The sequence below is a fragment of the Peromyscus californicus genome, unplaced genomic scaffold (genome assembly GCF_007827085.1).
Source record: "Peromyscus californicus insignis strain IS unplaced genomic scaffold, ASM782708v3 Scaffold_4__1_contigs__length_199733344, whole genome shotgun sequence".
Classification (NCBI taxonomy): Eukaryota; Metazoa; Chordata; class Mammalia; order Rodentia; family Cricetidae; genus Peromyscus; species Peromyscus californicus.
In genome coordinates this window covers 197,882,445-197,900,626 of record NW_026294562.1, presented here as the reverse complement: position 1 = coordinate 197,900,626, position 18,182 = coordinate 197,882,445, and the positions used below count along the sequence as shown (strand labels likewise).

At 42.5% G+C, this 18,182-nt stretch overlaps 2 pseudogenes; both read left to right on the top strand.

The window, feature by feature from the left end:
* Window positions 1-221: 221 nt before the first annotated feature.
* Window positions 222-1,110, top strand: LOC128125282 (vomeronasal type-1 receptor 4-like; annotated as a pseudogene).
* Window positions 1,111-14,168: 13,058 nt separating this feature from the next.
* On the top strand, window positions 14,169-14,611 carry LOC128123833 (V-type proton ATPase 16 kDa proteolipid subunit c-like; annotated as a pseudogene).
* The last annotated feature ends 3,571 nt before the right edge of the window (window positions 14,612-18,182 follow it).

Genomic DNA, 18,182 nt, shown 5'->3' with positions numbered 1-18,182 from the left:
AAATACATCAGAAGTCTCACTGAAAAAAATATTTTTTACAAATATTGTTGACAAAATAATTTTGTGAGTCAGAGTCCTGTTTTGTTGCTCACAATATCTTTGCTGTCTTGGGAACATGTGATTTTCCCACAACAATAACCAGGTCTCAAAATTTCAAGTCACCATTTTGCTCAGAGAAATGACTTTTGGAACTGTTTAAGGAAAAACTTTTAAATGACAGAATGGACCACAAGGATTTGTTAATAGGGATAGTGTTCTTACTTCAGAGTACAGTTGGAATTGTAGGGAATTTCTGTATTCTTTCCTGCTACCTCATCCATTACTACAATGAACAAGCATTAAAGATCACAAATTTGATTCTTACACACATGTTCACAGCCAACTCCTTGATCATTCTTTCTAAAGGATTGCTCCATACAATGAGAGCTTTTGGGATTCCTCAATGATTTTGGTTGCGAATTTATTTTGTATATTCAAAGACTAGGCAGAAATATGTCCATAGGAATGACCTGCTTCTTGAGTGTTTTCCAGGCCATCACCATCAGCCCTGGGAACTCTTTTTGGTTGTGTCTTAAAGTCAAAGCTTCAAAGCATATTGGTCTCTTCACTTCCCTCTGCTGGATTCACTACATGTCAGTAAATATGGTTTTCCCTGTGTATATGTATAACAGAGGGAATAGCAATAATCTGACACATAGAAGTGGCATGAAATACTGCTCCACATCAAATCATGATGACGTTGCAAGCTCATTATATACAGCATTTTTTGTTCTTCCTGAAATTTTGTTTTCTGTCATCATTGTTTGGTCCAGCAGCTCCATGGTTGTCATTCTGTATAGGCACAAACAACGGGTTCAGCATATCCGCAGCACCAGTGTTTCCCCCAGAGCATCCACTGAGTCCAAAGCCACCTACCGCATAATGGCTCTGGTGTCTACATTTATAGGTTTTTATGCCCTCTCTTCCATCTTACAAGGTTGCGTTGCTCTCATATATAACCCTAGTTGGTGGCTAGTGAACATTACTGCAATCATTTCGATGTGTTTTCCTACTTTGGGGCCCTTTGTTATGAGCTGTGACTCCACAGTGCCAAGGTTGTGCTTTTCTTGAGAAAGGAATCCCAAAACCCACAATCTCACCACAGATATAAATATTATATGGTCTCTTCCCCAAAATATATAAACTTTAAGATTCTCTCTTTACATAAAACATCAACATACAACTAATCTTATAGCCTCTTATCTTCCTAAGGGAAACTGTATTCTAAGTTTGGCTTTTAATGTTGTTGAAACTTGGACTTGTAATATCATAGCAGAGGTTAATGAGACAGGTTGTTCTTTGTGAGAAAATAGTACTCTTTTCAGAAATATTTCTTTGTACAATATTCATTTTACTGTAGAAGTTACAAGTTTTGTACTTTTTTCATTCAGATTTATTGCATCTGAACTAAAACAGAAATATGTCTGAATTTATTAAGAACCGACACATAAGGGTCAAATTTTATAGATTTATCTGTATTGTTATTTCATAAATTGAAGAAGGAAATTATTTACTTACTGAAAATCTCTTCTTCACCCTCACCAAGTGTAGTTCATTCCCAAACTTATTCTAAAAATAAGTAACCTGACAATTCAATACTGAAAGTAGTCGACAAAGCATTATGACACATCTGAGGAACTATGAGAAAAGTATGGGGAATTCCCTCCACCTATGTGTTTAAGATTTTCATAAAATAGACCCAGGAATGGCTGCAAAGAAGATGTGTATCCTAAACTATATTATATAACTCAGATCAGTTCCTAGGTGAATGCCTCTACCTGCACAAAATCTCAGCCTTTGCCTACCTACTATATTACCAGCCAGCAGCTATTGAAAGTGGCTAAGTAAGGTTCCTTGGCAGATTAACCCAAACCAACTGCATGATTAGACCTCTCACTGCTGAGCCATGATAGAAGCAGTTAGTTTCCACATTGTTAATTCTTTGTGCATTTGAAATATGATGACTACTAATTCTGAATTTCCATATTTTTAGATAAAAAGAAAAAGCAAATGATCCAACAATCAATAACCTATTACAAATTGTGACTCTAATTGTAATTATATTCATTAATTTTTTTATTTTTAATCTACTTTCATTTATTGATTGCATTTTTCCAGCTTGATCACAGTCTCTGCACCCTCACTCCTCTACTTCCAGTCCCTCTCCCCAACTTCCCATCTTCACACACTTCAAATCAACTCCTCCTCCTTTCTCTTCATAGTAGGGCAGGTTTCATATGTATGACAGCCTGACATGATATATCAAGTTGCAGTAATAACAGGCACCTCCTCCCCTAATGAGGCTGGTGACACAACCCAGCTCCATAGCCACTTGTCTTTCTAAGGGAAACTCTACTCTGATTTTTGGTTTTAATCTTTTTGAAATAAGTACCTATAACAACATAGCAGAAGTGACAGTATAGAAGGATGATGACACACAGAAACAAAAATTATGGAAGTAGAAACTACATATTGAATTTTGCATTAAGCAGAATATATCCATAGGCAACCCTTTAGCAGGCACTAAAAAACTCAAAATTATTGACAGTACTGGCAAAGCCATCCTCTGATAATTTTCTCTTATCAGTCTGGGAGGCAGGAGAAAATAATTTTCTTGTTCTCTCTTCTTCCCATAACTTCATTTCTGCAAATGATGATATGAACAATATCTGAAGACAGTCACTGACAATCATTGTACAATTAGATGTTTAGAACCATGACACAGGGTAGCTGGAGGAGGTCAGAGTGAGAATTCAGCTCGGGGAATCAGGGAAGAGGAGGCTCGAGGTGGTGTGCAGTGTCTGAACCTTCAGTTAGAAGTGGTCAAATGAGAAGAGAAAATGATATGAAGGGGGGAAGTATTTTACATGTTTTCACAGGTTGGGTTGTCATGGATAGTGACCTAAACTTGTAATCTTCCTGCTGGAAAAAGGTCATTTTAAATCACTTCCACACAAGGACACATTCTATTTCGTGCAGGTCCTGCACTGTATTGCAATTTTTAACTTGATTCTGTTTTGTGTATAACCTTAGCCAAAACACCTTCACACCAAACACTTCATTTGTGTACCCTGTGTTTCAGCATTGGGGACAAAGTGATCACAGAAGGAAGGTCTGGTAAGCATCCATGCTTGGAAAGTGAATTCTAGAATGTAAATAGAAGCAGTGTAAATTGATTCAAAAAGACATCCTGTTCTGTGAGATAAGTTACTGAAGGAAATGCTGTTCAGAATTTTTTTATTTTTTTTTTACTAATCCATTATGTAGATAGAAAATGTGATATTATTTTCTTTATGCATAGGGAAGTGTCAACTATGTTTATAATTTTTCCATTCACCAGAAGATCACCACAGGTAAATGACATTTCCTATTTGACTTTAATATGGTTTCAGTACTGTGCACTGCTTTCTTCTACCTGGACCCACCTTAATGACCTGCCTAGAGACCGAGTTATTCCTCCATAGATCACCCAATGGATCTTAAAGGCACTAATATGTTCTGCCATTTACCTCATTCTAATCCTAAAATAACATCACTGTTCTGAGGGGTCATTGAAAGCAACATCTTTGCAATTGGAGAAACTGTAGAAAATCAACCTCTAGCAGGCACTACTGGGCTAGTAATGACTTTGAAGACCTTCAGAACACATTTCCTGAAAAATTACTTTTAACTAGTCTGATACCTTGAAGAAAACAATTCTCATTTTTGCTGTTTGTTCTCTTCAGGGATCGGTTAGTACAAATTCATGGAGAATCATTGATAATGGCTGAACACTGTGATGTTTAGGGCAGTGAGATAGGGTAGCTGTGAGAGGTCAGAATGAGAAGGTGGTGCAAGGAAACAGGGAAGAGGAGGCTTGGGGTGAAGAACAGAGTTGTAACCATTAAGTTGAAATGTACAAGGAAAAAGAAAAAGAGACAAGATGCATAATCATATTAGAGATGGGAGAAATGAACATATCTTAAATGCAATGCTAGATTCAAGCTGAAAAGAGGACCAGGAGAACAAGAGAGTTAAGTTGGGAATACAGAGATTGGAAAGGTAGTAAACTGGCTGAGAATCAAGCCACAAAGAAAAAATCCTCACTCCCACAGTTAAATGAACAAAGTAGGTAAAATGTCATTCAAAGTACAGAATAAAGTCTACTCCAAGCATGGAATGTCTATGGTGTATAGAAAAAAGACCCCTAAGTCTAGAGGAGGATGTCATCTCTTCCTAGGGTTTAGATCAAGAGTTGAACACCAATAAGGTTTATGTTATTGAGAGATCTTTAAGCTATGCAAATTTGAGCATTTCTTCAACTAAATTAAGGTGCTATAAAATTTTGAATTTTGGATTGAGACCTCACAAAAAAAAAATTGCCCTGGTCAACACAGTACATTGGGGAAGTAAAATTTTAGGGAATTTTTTTGTAGGCAATTTTTTTTTAGCTGTCATTCAAACTGACCCAAGGCCTAAGGAAGAGGGACTGTCATTTTGGTATCCTGGATACACTGAACATTTTAAGACAACTTGAGAAACTTCACTTCAGTTTCAAAGGACACTGTGAATATGTCTGCAGGGGAAGCCATAGAGTTTCCTTTCATGAGGAACTCTGTCACAATTGCCCCAGTCTGCAGCAGCGGGATAAATGTCCTTCCATCCATAACCTCCTAATAACCCTGCCTGCAGCTAATCATGAAAACTGTGCTCAACTTATATGAACTCAGTTTTCCTTTATATGGTTCAGCAGGCAAAAGAGTCCCTGCCCTGTGACTCACTCAATAATTATTGGTCAACAAAAATAAGAATCACCCTATGAGAGGGTTTGGATTAGTTCTTATATAAAACTTGAGGTAAAGTTTGGAGTTGGTAGCATGAGGGCCATGCATATGCAAGGCTGTGATTGGTGAAATAGCAATTGGTGTACGACAAATAATTGCATCTTATAGACGCTATTTAGCTTCTTTTACCTAAAAAATTCCCTGAAATTTTGTTTTATTTATTCTGTTGACCATGAGTACACAGGCTGAGTATTTCCTCCTGAGCACGCAAGATCCTCAAGCTTCTGGCCACAGTAGCAACAGCAGTGCCAGTAACAGCAAAGACTGAAGAGTTTCTGGGAATAACCACATATCTGAGACTGGAAGGAGGGAGACAGCAAAGAGCCAACTCTTTGACACAAGATGATTGGATTAGTAGAACAGAGATGAAATGGATTAAGAATCAGATTATTCTTTCAAGGGCCTGTTCCTCATATTTAACCCTTCCTGTTTTATCTCTCTCTACCAAATTTCCACAGACTCCCTACATAATGCCACCAACTGGGAACAAATGGTTGACAAATAATAATAATAATAATAATAAGTCAGTTAGGAGTTATTTCATCTACAAACTGTATCAGGAAACAAATGAGACTCATTGAGAAATGATAGATATAGAAAAGGATGGTAAGTGCTCACAGAAGGATAAAATGAACAGAGAGGCTAGTGAGTGTAGGTGGGCTAAAGGGACCAGTGTAAAAATCAGGGACTACAGGGTTATGTAATGTGGGCGAGGGTTCACAGGCTAACGGGCAGAGACACTCATTATTTCCACAAAGATTTTGAAAATGCAGCATCATGGTTCCTGAGGTTGTTGGTCATTTGAAAAATAAAAGACTATTAAGAACTGTGATAATTTATTTGGGGATAGTTGCCAGGCAAGGAGAAGGGAGACATAGTTTTTGCTTGATAGCACTTGTGGAAGTAACTGAAGATAAGAAGGGTGCAGACTGAAGCCCTTGAGATAAAGAAAATGAATGTACACCTCAGAAGATTGAGAGGTAGGTGAGGACAACACACACTAGAAGGGTTGGATTTCAGTCACGAATGATGGGTTCATTTCAAACATAATAATCATGTGATTCAGGAGATAGAAGATGCGTTCGATTGAATTCTTCTCTCGTCCTGAAACTGCACTCCATTGTTCAAGACACATACCAAGGATTCTGATGTGGATTTGGATGGTGTAGAACCTAATGGGATGCTATCTGTGCTGGTGATCTGACACATATATTCTTGGGGCTAAGCATCACTGGCCCTGAAAACTGTGCTTTTAATCTTGTCACAGATATCATTTGCATGGTTCTGTAGGCAGAAGAGAGCCTCTATGACACACCAAAAATATTTGATAAACACAAATACAGCATAGGGAAACCACAGCCATGAAGTGTGTATTATCCCCCCATATTTAAAGGCAAATCAAGGAGAGCACCACTAAAAGCATAGAAAAAAATCTACAGTGTGGTGAAAGACATCCAGACGGAATAACAAAAGGTCAAAAAAATACAAGTGGCTGTAGGGTATTGGAAGGGGAGTTGACACTTTTAAATAAGATGAGAAACATTTGTGTTATTTTGCTAACTTCATGGGGATCAACTTTTAGTGCTTAGTTTTTCTTCAACTAAGCTTCTAGGAAATTTAACTGTTTAATTGTATTCTGTCATATTGTTTCCTTGTGACTCTCAGCACTGACAAGCTGTCAAAAAAAGAAAGAAAAAAAAGAGAAATAAAGAAAAAAAGGAAGAAATCAGACCTTTGTATACTACAGAGACAGTCATTGAGTATCATTGATACATTAAGGATTTCATGAAAATCTTGAAAAACTTCAGTCTAGCTTCAAAGCATATTTCCATTATTATTTGGGTGGGAGCTCCACCTCAAACCCTGGCACCCAGGCATCCCTATACCCAAAGAGTCTGGAATGTTCTGGTGGAAGAGCCACCTCAACTCCCCTCCTCTATCTCTTTCCCTTCAAAGCCTGCCAAATATAGCTCCTCCCCCAGAGAGGCTCAAGACCACTCCCACAGGGTATATAAGCTGCATCCCAGAAAACAGACACGTGGTTCTTCAGTTCTGTCATCCCTGTCTCCTCTCTGTGGGGCCAGGGAATCACCTGGGAGCACTTTACCCATTAAACCCGGCCTTTTTCTGAATTGATCTGATTTGGATTGCTACATCAGTGGAGAGGCCTATCAGGGTAGAAAAATCTTATCATCTGGAGGTCCCTCCAAGGGGAGGCTGATATTTTTCCTTTGGTCCAGGGCCACATAGTAGGAAAACACCCCTCTCGCCTACACCTGCTCTCTGCCAGACTGAGATCGACTCTTGGCTAGGTAAGTTTCCCTTTCAAGTCATTGTCTAGGAGGCCCAGGGCCTCTTCGTTTTTCAAGGAGTCCTGCCAAAGACGTGGCTGCTCCAGGCCCCCAACCCATTCCAGTGCAAAGTGCTGCCTTTGTTCCCTAGGTCCTCCTTCTCCAAAAGACGTTCTGTTGAAGAAAATTCCCCACACCCTCCCATTTTGACCCAAGACCAACCACAGTGGACTGATGGTGTGAGGCTTTGTGTCCCTGGCACAGACTTCTGAAATGGGCACTTGCAATTTGAAGCTGGATCCCCAAACACCCCTGGGCTTTCTTTTACAAAACCTATTCAAGTTGGGGCTATCTGATACCATCTGTCCTGAATGTTTGATTTCTCTGAGCACTAAGGCCTGACCATAATACGCCCTTGATAACCTATTAAGATAGCCTCTGGAGGGAACCTTAGAGTTTTCTGTCCTCTGGGATCGTGAAAATTTTTGTTGGCATGGAGATAAATGAACATAACTGCCCTATGTCCATGGTGTTTGAGTTCTGCATCACTGCCTTCTCTACAGCAGCTAATATCTCATGGCACGGATCTTGTTGGCTTGGGTCATGGAGTTTCCAGATTCCTACCTATCTGAGAACTGGGATCCTGAAAATTCTGTCCTGACCATGGTGCAGGAGACAGTGGCCCCTCCCTTACTTCCCTAACCACCTCCTACAGAGTCACATGTTCCCTTCACTGGCCAAATCCCTCCTCCTTACCTGCCTTCTGTTCCTCCCCACACACTGCTCCTCTCTATCCACCAATGCCTCAACCTACATCCTGGTCCCCTTCTACACACTGGCCAATGCCCCCAAGTTTTCCCTAGTTTCTTCTCATACTTGATCTCACCAAATACCTGCTCTTCTCTACCCTCTTCAAGAGGTAGCTGGAGTTGACAGAATTGTCCAAGTCCCCATGCCCCTCTCCCTTCAGGACCTCTCACAAATAAGAAAGTGATTGGGTTGCTTCTCTGCTAATCCTTCTGTTTATATCAAGGAGTTCTGTTGTCTGTCCTAGGCCTACGATCTGACCTGGCATGCCCTTTATGTGAGCCAGTCCTCTACCCTCGCTCCCAAGTCCAGTAGCTAGGCAGTATGCAGACCAAACCCACCTAGTGGACAATACAGCCCCTGTGGGTGAGATGGCAGTGCCAGCTACAGAGCCCCACTGGGATTACCAACCAGGTCAAAATGGCTGCCAGAGAAGAAACCTCAGGGTTCGTTGCCTCCTCCAAGATATGGAAATGGTCTCAGACAAAATTGTTAATTTTGATAAGCACTGAGAGATTACACAGCTAGCTGGCGAAAACCCGGCTATTTTTCTGAACCAGTTACAGGAGACCATGTACTTGCCTTGACCCAGCCACTCCTGCAGGAGCCACAGTCCTGGCCACCCATTTCATTTCTCAGTCAGTGCCAGATATTAGAAAAAATTTAAAAAGGTTGAGGAGGGCCCTCAAACTCCCCTACAAGAATTGGTAAAAATGGCTTTTAAACTTTTTAATGCTTGAGAAGAGATAGATAAGTCATCCCAACAGACAAGGCTGCAACACAAGGCTATGCTCCAAGCCTAAGCCTTAGCAGCTGCCCTGAGACCACCAGGGCCCCCACAAGGAAGACAAGGGAAGTTGGCCACAGGGCTCCATCCTGCCAGAACTCGGCCCAAGTCAACTCTGCCAGAAACTTGCTTCAAATGCAGCAAACAGGGCCACTGGTCACCATATTTCCCTGACCCCCAGATGCCCAGGAGGCCATGCCCTGTCTGCCAGTAGCCTGGGCACTGGAAATCCAAATGCCCCCATGCAGGTTCATCCTCTATGCCATGCCACAGAGGTCCAACCTCACCAACATTGGCAACTGAGACTCTTCCAGCCTTTGAACTCCTAAGCCTGGTGAAGGACAGATACAGCCTAGACTTGGTGACTCCCATTCCCTTCTCCGAGCCTAGGGTGATGCTACAGGTAGCAGATATGTCCATTGACTTTCTTTTGGACACAGAAGCTACCTATTCTGTTTTGACATCTCACTCAGTTCCTATAGTTCCCTTGCCAATTTCTGTCACAGGGGTGAACAGGATCCCTTCCTTCCCACTTAAGAACCTGCCACTTCTCTGCATTCTTGCAGAGAGATTCTTCTCGCACTCTTTTCTGGTTATACCTGCTTGCCCTGCACCTCTGCTTGGTCATGATATTCTCAGCCACTTTGGGGCCACCCTCACCTTGGCCCTCACAACCTCTCCTGAGTCCCAGTTTTGCTACGGGCCACAGGAATATATCATAAGAACTCAGCTGGTTATGGCAAAGCCACTACCTGAAGGAATCAAGGAATTCCTTCAGAGGAAGCCAAATTCCAAGGAGCATTTCGTGTTATTTGGCTTGTTATATATCAGCTGTCTTCTGTCATGAAAATCATGTGTGCCCTCATAGCTTTCCCAATTGATTTTTTCCTAAGAATTGCTAACAGTGTGGACTAATCACTGTTTGTTCATGTATATTCGAGGTATTTGGAGAACAACCTCAGGAAAGGCTTCCTTCCCCCCAGCCCATCCGTTCCTCCCCTTTCAGTGCTGGAATCAGATATTTCCCTTAGCCACATTCAAGGACTAACAGAAACAACAGTCCAGACCACCACATGCTAGTCTCCTGATTTAAGGTAAATTCCACAAGACACCACCTAGGTCAGGTGGACCTTAAGTAATAGCTTTACACAATTTAGCTTGGACCCTCCTTTCTTAAAGCCTTACTAACTTTATATACCCCTACTAACTCCTTACCTAACCACTTCTAGGAATATTTAGATAACCTTGTGCGCTGACAGCTATGCACAGCCAGAACCCCAGTTTAAGCCTCCCTGTAATTGACATCATTGGCAGCATCTGGCCAGGTCCATCCCCAGATGGAGGAAAGTACCTTATCAGAGATACCTCTGTACTCTCTAAAAACAGACTTAAGCGTCCAGACTACCCATTTGAGGAGACCTCGGGGATGTGCCAATTACGCTTAACTTTCTCCTTTCCCAAGTCTTACCTCTAGTTCCAGATCTTCCTTTAATTATCACCAGAGGCATCTAGCTGTACACAGGTTGCCTAGCGACTGAGTACAATTTCCCCCACCCTGCAGAAAAATGGCAGAAAGCTTGGACAGATATGGGTCAAAGGGATAAAATGGCAGTTTTATTTTCAGAGAGGCAGGATAGAACTTAGAGGTATAAGGAGACAGAGAGTAAAAGAGGTGTGAAGAACTTGAGGATGGAGAACTGAGAGGGAGAAGGAGGATTTTGACCAGAGAGAGCATGTGGACGAGATGGAAGATGAGAAAAAGTCAGATGGGGAAGTACTAGCTGGGTAAGAAGAAGATTAGAAGGACGTAGATGAGGCAGAATTAAGATGAAAGAAATAAGATAGAACTTAGAGGGAGTAGTAGATAAATATAGAGAGAAATCAGGCAAGAAAGGAGCTAGGCATGAGAACAGAACTGAAGCTGTGTAGACAGGATTTTATCCCAGAGGAATAGTCAATGGACAAAGAGGTTGGTGTACTTAGATTCATTTCCCAAAAACAATTCTCACTGTTTGTAGTTTTCTCTTCTGAGCCCCTGGGAAGTATAACATTCAGGTGGGTCCTTTTAATATTATACAAGACATTTTCTTCTCCTCTTAATAGCCTCACAGATTCCAACCCAGACTGTCCTGTCCTTACTCTCTTATCCAGTGGATCCCCAAGTATAGGATACCTCAGCTCTGGTGGTGGCTACTCACCACCAGCCAATTCTAATTCACCTTCAGGACTCTTCTTCCTTCCCTTCCAGACCCGTTTCCTATTTCTGAAACCCATCACTGAGGCCTTCAGTCTATTATCATCCACCTTTTATCTCAGAGACTTTTAGTACCTATCGACTCAGCCTGCATCACACCCATTCTTGCTGTATATAAATCCTCCAGTGCTTACCACTTATTTCAAGACCTCTGCATCATCAATGAGGCAGTTATTCCAACACTCCCAATGGTTAACAACCCCTACAACCTCCTGTCTAACATTCCTCCTGCCACCTCCCACTTTACTGTTCTGGACCTAAAAGATGCCTTCTTTACTGTCCCTTTTCATCCTGACTCATACTTCCTCTTTGCCTTCACCTGGGAGGACCCTGACACCCAGTCCTCTAGACAACTTACATGGACCATTCTCCCACAGGGTTTTGGGATAGTCCCCATTTCTTTGGCCAAGCCCTGGCTTGGGATCTCTCCACCTTTGACTCTGGTCCTAGCATACTCCTCCAATATGTAGATGATCTTCTCTGCAGTCTCACTCTGCATCTGTCCCAACAGGCCACCTCTTTGCTCCTGAACTACTTCAGCTCCCTGGGATATCGTGTTTCCCCATCTAAGGCCCAGGTATGCTCTCCCACTATGGTATATGTGGGTGTTCAACTCAACCCAGGTTCTAAGATCCTCACCTCTGACAGGGTCCAAGCCCTCCAGGATTTACAGCCCCCAATGATCACAGATTCTCTCCTTTTGGGGCCTGATGGGATTCTTCCGTCACTGGATCCCTAACTTTGCCATTATAGGCAGGCTTCTATACCATGCAGTTAGAGAGACTTCCAAGGGACCCCTCACCCACCCAGCAACTTTCTGCTGCCACTTCTCTTTACTGCAAGATACCCATCTAATGGCCCCCACCCTTGCTAGTCCAGATCCCTCTTTATACCGATGAAAGGTTGAGAGTGGCCACTGGGGTTCTAGTCTGACCAGTCGGGCCCTCAAACCAGGCCATGACATTCTTGTCCAAACAACTGGACCCCACTGTCTTTGGATGGCAGCCATGCTACAGAGCCCTAGCAGCATCAGCTGAACTCATGCAGCAGGATCTCAAAATCACCCTGTTCCAGCCAGTTATGGTATACTCACGGCCTCTCAGACCTTTTAAGCCATTCCTCTCTCTCCCTCCTTGAGCCCTCACGAGTCCAAGTCTTTCACTTACTGTTTCTAGAAAACCCTCAAATTACTTTGGCCTCCAGTCCTGCCTTAAACCCTGCAACCCTCCTTCCTGTCCCGTCCCCTTCAAGTACCTCCTCTCACTGCTGCCCAGAGGCTGTGGAGGCCTTACACTCACCCCAGCCTGGTCTCCTAGACCAACCACTCACAAACCCCCAACTCACCCTGTTTGTTGATGGCAGTTCTCTTATAGATAGGAAAACACCAGGCAGCATGTGCAGTGGTCACTTCCACTAAAACAATTGAAGTGATCTGCCTACCTATGGGAACCTCTTCACAAAAGGCCGAATTAATCACCTTGACTACAGCACTCCAGATAGCCAAGGGTCAATGAGCTAACATCTACACTGACTCTAAATATGCCTTTTAATAGCCCATACTCATTCTGTCCTTTGGAGGGAAAGGGGCTTCCTCACTATCAAGGGAATTCCCATAGTTAATATACCTCTTATAGCCAAGCTCTTGGAGGACCTCAAGCTCCCTACAGAGGTAGCCATCATTCACAGCAGGGGCACCAGTCCTCCAAGGACCCAGTGGCCTTAGGCAATGTCAAAGTTGACTCAGTAGCCTGGGTACTGACCTCCAGCTCTTCTGGATCAACAGAACATATTTTGCTTTTGACACTTTCCTATCAGCCCTGTTATCAACCAGAAGAGAGGGACAAGCTCTTGAAAAAAGGAGCCACACAGACAAAGGATGGATGGTTCTACTTCAATAACAGCCTCACTCTTCCTCAGGACCAGGCACTGTCTATCATTTCAGACATCCACCTAGGCCCCAAAGCTTTGTTCCACTTCTTAGAGCCCCTCTTTGACCCCACGCATATTTCATAGGTCCACTTCTCCTGCTAGACATGTTCCAAGGTCAATCTACAGGGAGATACTCAAGATGTCAGCCTCTACACCAGCTTTGAGGACACCAACCAGGCGATGATTGGCAGGTGGAGTTCACTCACATGCCCACACATAAAAAAAAAAAACTCTGCTACCTCCTAGGATGGTAGCTAGACACTTTTACAGGATGGATAGACACTTTCCCTGTCTCCAGAGAAATAACAGGCGTGGTGGCCCAAATTCTCGTGGAACACATTATTCCTAGATTTGGCCTGTCACAGACCATAAAAACTGACAACAGACCAGCCTTTACTTCCCAGGGTCATGGAGTTCATGTCAGATGCTCTCAACATCTACTAGAGGAAAGTTGAGAAAGCCAATGGACTCATCAAATAACAGCTCACCAAGCTCTCCATTGAATTCAGGTTATCTTGCGCCCCCCTTCTCCTCATTGCACTTACCTGCCTCCAGGCCACCCCATGCTCTCCTTCAGGTTTGAGCCCTTTTGAGCTCCTTTATGGAAGGCCCATCCTCCTCAATCACCACCTCCCAGCACAAACTCCCCCACTGGCCTGGTACCTCCCCTATCTCTCTACTGTGGTCCCTTCTCTGTTCACATGCTGACAGCCATCTCCCTGCCCCAACACCAACAGACCCAACTGCACCTGAGCCTGCCCCACTCTCCCCAGGGAACAAAGTACTCCTCAAACAGTTAGCACCTAAGTCTCTTGAGCCCCAATGGACAGGACCTTATACTGTGATCCTCACCACCCCCTCAGCTGCCAAGCTCCTGGGACATCCATGCTGGAACCATCTCTCCAGACTCAAGAGGGCACCTATTCAGGATACATGGTCTGTCCAGCAGCTGGGACCCTCCACCCTCTGGTTTTCCAAGATGTCTCAATAAAGGGCCTATCTGCTCTTTTGCTCTGTACATTCAAATTTGCAGTACAATTAGGGCAGATGTTAATGATCTATTTTTTTTTCCTAGAAACTTACCTTCTTTGCTTCCTCAAGAAACAGACGCCTGAGGTCTCCAGGATGACAACTAACTAGATGCTCCTCCACTCACACCTCCTGCTAAATGTGAGCTCACCAATTCCCAACTCCTATCCCAGCCACCAGCTGAGCTTGCTCTCTCCCCACTTGCAGACATGGCTGCCATCAAGACCAGCCCCGATAACTGTGTTTTTCATTGTCATAGGCACTTCGGCCACCATGGTCTTTAGCACCATGGGAGCCGCCTACAGCACCACCAAGAGTGGCACTGGAGTTGCAGCTATGACAGTCATGAGGCCGGAGCTGATCATGAAGTCCATCATCCCAGTGGTTATTGCTGGGATCATCAACATCTATGGCCTGGTGGTGGCAGTACTTACCGCTAACTCCATGACTGATGGCATCACCCTCTGCTGGCCTGAATGAGGGGTTGAGTGGCCTGGCTGCTGGCTTTGGTATTGGCATTGTGGGGGGTGCCAGGGATCATAGCATTGCCCAGAAGCCACGATTGTTTGTGGGCATAATCCTGATCCTTAACTTCTCAGAGGTGTTCAGCCTCTATGGTCTAATCTTGGCCCTAATCCTCTCCACAAAGTAGCCCTTTTCCACTACCAGTCACAGGATAGAATATAAAGACCACTCCTCCTCATTCCAGAACATTCCAGACTCTTTGGGTATAGGGATGCCAGGGTGCCAGGGGTTGAGGTGTAGCTCCCACCCAAACAATTATGACTTCAGGTGAAGCCACATAAATTCCCTTCAGGAGGCCTTTATCTGGGCATAACTGTCCTGGCCAGAGGAACTATGGGAAACTTCCTACAGCCATACCTTCTAATAACCCATCCTGCTGCTGTTCTTGCAGATTGCAACAGCTTCTATGCATCTTGTCATAGCTGTTCTGTATATTGTCTACATGAGAGAAATTTTGATCAACAAGACTGAATTTTATTAGCATTCTGATAGGTTTTTATGTAAAGCTTATAATTGGGCAATGAATAAGACTTGGAGACTGAGAGTATGGATTGGAAGCCATGTGTATGCAGGCATATAATTGGAGAAATATAATTGTGTGTACCAGTTTATGTCTTATTGCCAGATCAACAGGCTGTTACCCCATGGTTTTGGGTTAACCTGAAACCCTTCTCTACTAGGTCTGATGAGTCTCATTTTACCATGTTTTAAGGGAGTTTTCATGTGTTAAAAACCAGGATCTACCTTCAAGAACACACCCCTGATTCATACCCCATTACCTCAAGTTAGCTCACACCTCTGAAGTTCCTAAAATCTCCACACAAGGTGGCATCAACTTGGTACCCAGGGTCAAGAACTTGAGCCTGTGGAAGAGAATAATTTGATCATTAAACTATTTTAGTAAAGATATGAGGCTTATTGGGGTATTTAGAAATAGAGAGAATAAAAATAGAACAGGAAAATTAAGAGCAGTAGGGAGAACAAGAGGTAGTAGAGGATTAAAACAGGCCAGGGTAAATGTTGGAAACTATAGAGCTATGCATCAAGAGTCATAGGCCAGGGTACAGGCAGACATTAAAGTCATGAGCAATTGAAAATGGATGAAAATTGAGCACAGTTATATCCTAGGTTTCCAAGCAGAGAGGACACAGTGGGTGGGATAAGATATTTAGACTGAGGGCAGACACAGAATAAGGAGAAGCTAATTGAAAGTGGCATTGATGGAATTACTGGGAGGGACTGAGCAAGATGCATCCCAGAAGGACAACATGATGGAGTGTACATCATAGACTAGAAGGTCTGTGTGGAACTCAGGGATGTTGGGATGTCTGGATTTCTAAAGATCACGGGAGTTGGATGACAGAAGATAAGGAAGGTTACTCTGACCACAACGTCTGCATCAGATCTATGAATCCCCATGCTCACTTGTCTGTCTAACTGTACTGGACATGGTCATCAGCAAGAACCTGTTACACTAGGTTGTCCAGCATCTCCTGAGATTCTAGCCTGGACTCTGATTTCTACAGATGGAGTGCTAAGTGGTGAAATATCAGGGTTTTTATTTTACTGCATGCCTGTTTGTTGAGGTTGTGCCAAGAAAGGCTCAGCTTGCTGCTAGAAACAGTCCATTCATTACAACACCAAATAAACTCATTATTTCTAGATACTTTAATATAATAAAAATGTTCAAAACACTTTATCATAATTTGGTCAAAATCCCTTATTTTTAATTGTGTTGTAAAACATTCTGGGAAGAATAAAGAGATTAATATAGTCAAGATATATTGTATGCATGTAGGAAAATTTCAAAGAATAAATAAACATATTATTTTTAAAAGTTCAACACTCAACTAACAATTAATCATAAATATAGGACACAAAATGTTTCAAATGACCAATGTAGTTTGGCAGTAATTAGCGGTGGTTGGCATGTAGGTTACTTGGTTCATCCTTGGGGATTTCAAAAGGACCACTGCATTTCATCAAGCTGCTTAATAGATAATTCAGAAGCCAGTCTGGAAAGAATTAAGAGATTCAAATTACCCCTTTGTAACATCTTAGCTTATTTAAAGTCGGTGCTCATAATAATGGCTTATTATTTACATAAACTGCAGGTAGGCCATATAAAGAAGTACTTTAAAATGGCTAATCTTTCCACAGTGACCTATGGATTTGTGAAACTCTTCTAATATTTCTCAGTATATATGAAGAAAAACATACTTACAGGTGCCCTTAGCCTTGTGCATCCAGTATAAAGGCTACATCCCACACCCCTGCCTGTACCCCATGCTTTATCTATGATAGTGGATGCTCCCAATGAAAGCCAGTGAATAGTTTGCCATTTTCCCTTTTAAAGCCAACAAGACCCACAGCACAGGGAAGATATTGTAGCTCTAGGTAGAACAGCAGCATCTGTGGTTCTTACTTTACAAGCTCTCACAGAACAGCCCATAAGCTCTAACCACGCAAAAGCTTTTAACTTTGTAAAAAGTTTAAAGTTTGTAACTTAAAGCTATAAAGTACTCCACAAAACAACATGATTAAGTCTATCAAAGTTATATCCCATGAACATGATAAAACATTTAAGTATTAGATATGTTTCTGTCTCTGTGATAAAGAGCATAACCAAAAGCACCTTGGTAAGGAAATGTCTATTTCATCCAATATTTCCAGGTTGCTGTCCATCACTGAGGAACATGAAGGCAGGAACTCAAGGCAAGAACTTTCATAGGAATCAAGCAGAAGCCATTAAAGGAATGCTGCTTAGTGCTTGCTCCCATGCCTTCCTCAGTCTGCTTTTTTTCAAGCCCAGGACCACCTGCCCAGAGATAGCACCACATCAAGTTTGTTGAGCCCCCTTCCAGAGTAATCATTAATCATGAAAGTGGCTATTTGCCTATATGTCAGTATAATGAAATCCCTCTTCCCAGATGACCCTGGATTTTGTAAGTTTGGGGGAAAAAATGAAAGACAGAAACAAATAAGCAAAGCCAGAAAAATACACAAAGGGAGATTCAAAGTTAACAAACAAATATGAAAAAACATGCTATGTTTTTATTTCTGAATCTCAGCTAATTCAATCAGAGTAATGGCTTCCAACTCCATTTTTTAGCAAATTTTATACTTTTTTCTTAGTTGGAAAATAATAATCCTTTTTATAAATGTGTCACATTTTAATTATCCATTCATCAGTTGATGAAATATTAGGTTGCCCACACTTCTGCAATATTGTCAGTAAAGTAGCAATGAAAATGAATGTACATTTTCCCATCATGATCTCCATGTCCCTTGCTCATAGAATCTCCCTTTTCTCATCGATTGGAGATCCTGGAGCTCCAGCTGGCACCCCGCCATGGATCTCTGCATGTGCTTCCATCAGTCACTGGAAGAGAGCTTTATGATGACAGGGTATTCAGACATCTGATCACCTGTGGAGGTCAGTTCAGGTATGCTCTCCACTATTGCTAGTAGTCTAAAGGGGGTCATCTTTGTGGATTCCTGGGAACTTCTCTAGCACTCTGTTTCTCCCTATTCCCATGATGTCTTCACTTATATAGTATCTCTTTCCTTGCTCTCCCACTCTGTCCCTGTTCCATCTCAAATCTCCCATTCCCCTATATTCTCATCCCCCATCTCTTATTCTCCATTACCCCCCCAACCCCGGTTTGCTCATGTAGATCTCATCTATTTCTCCTTTG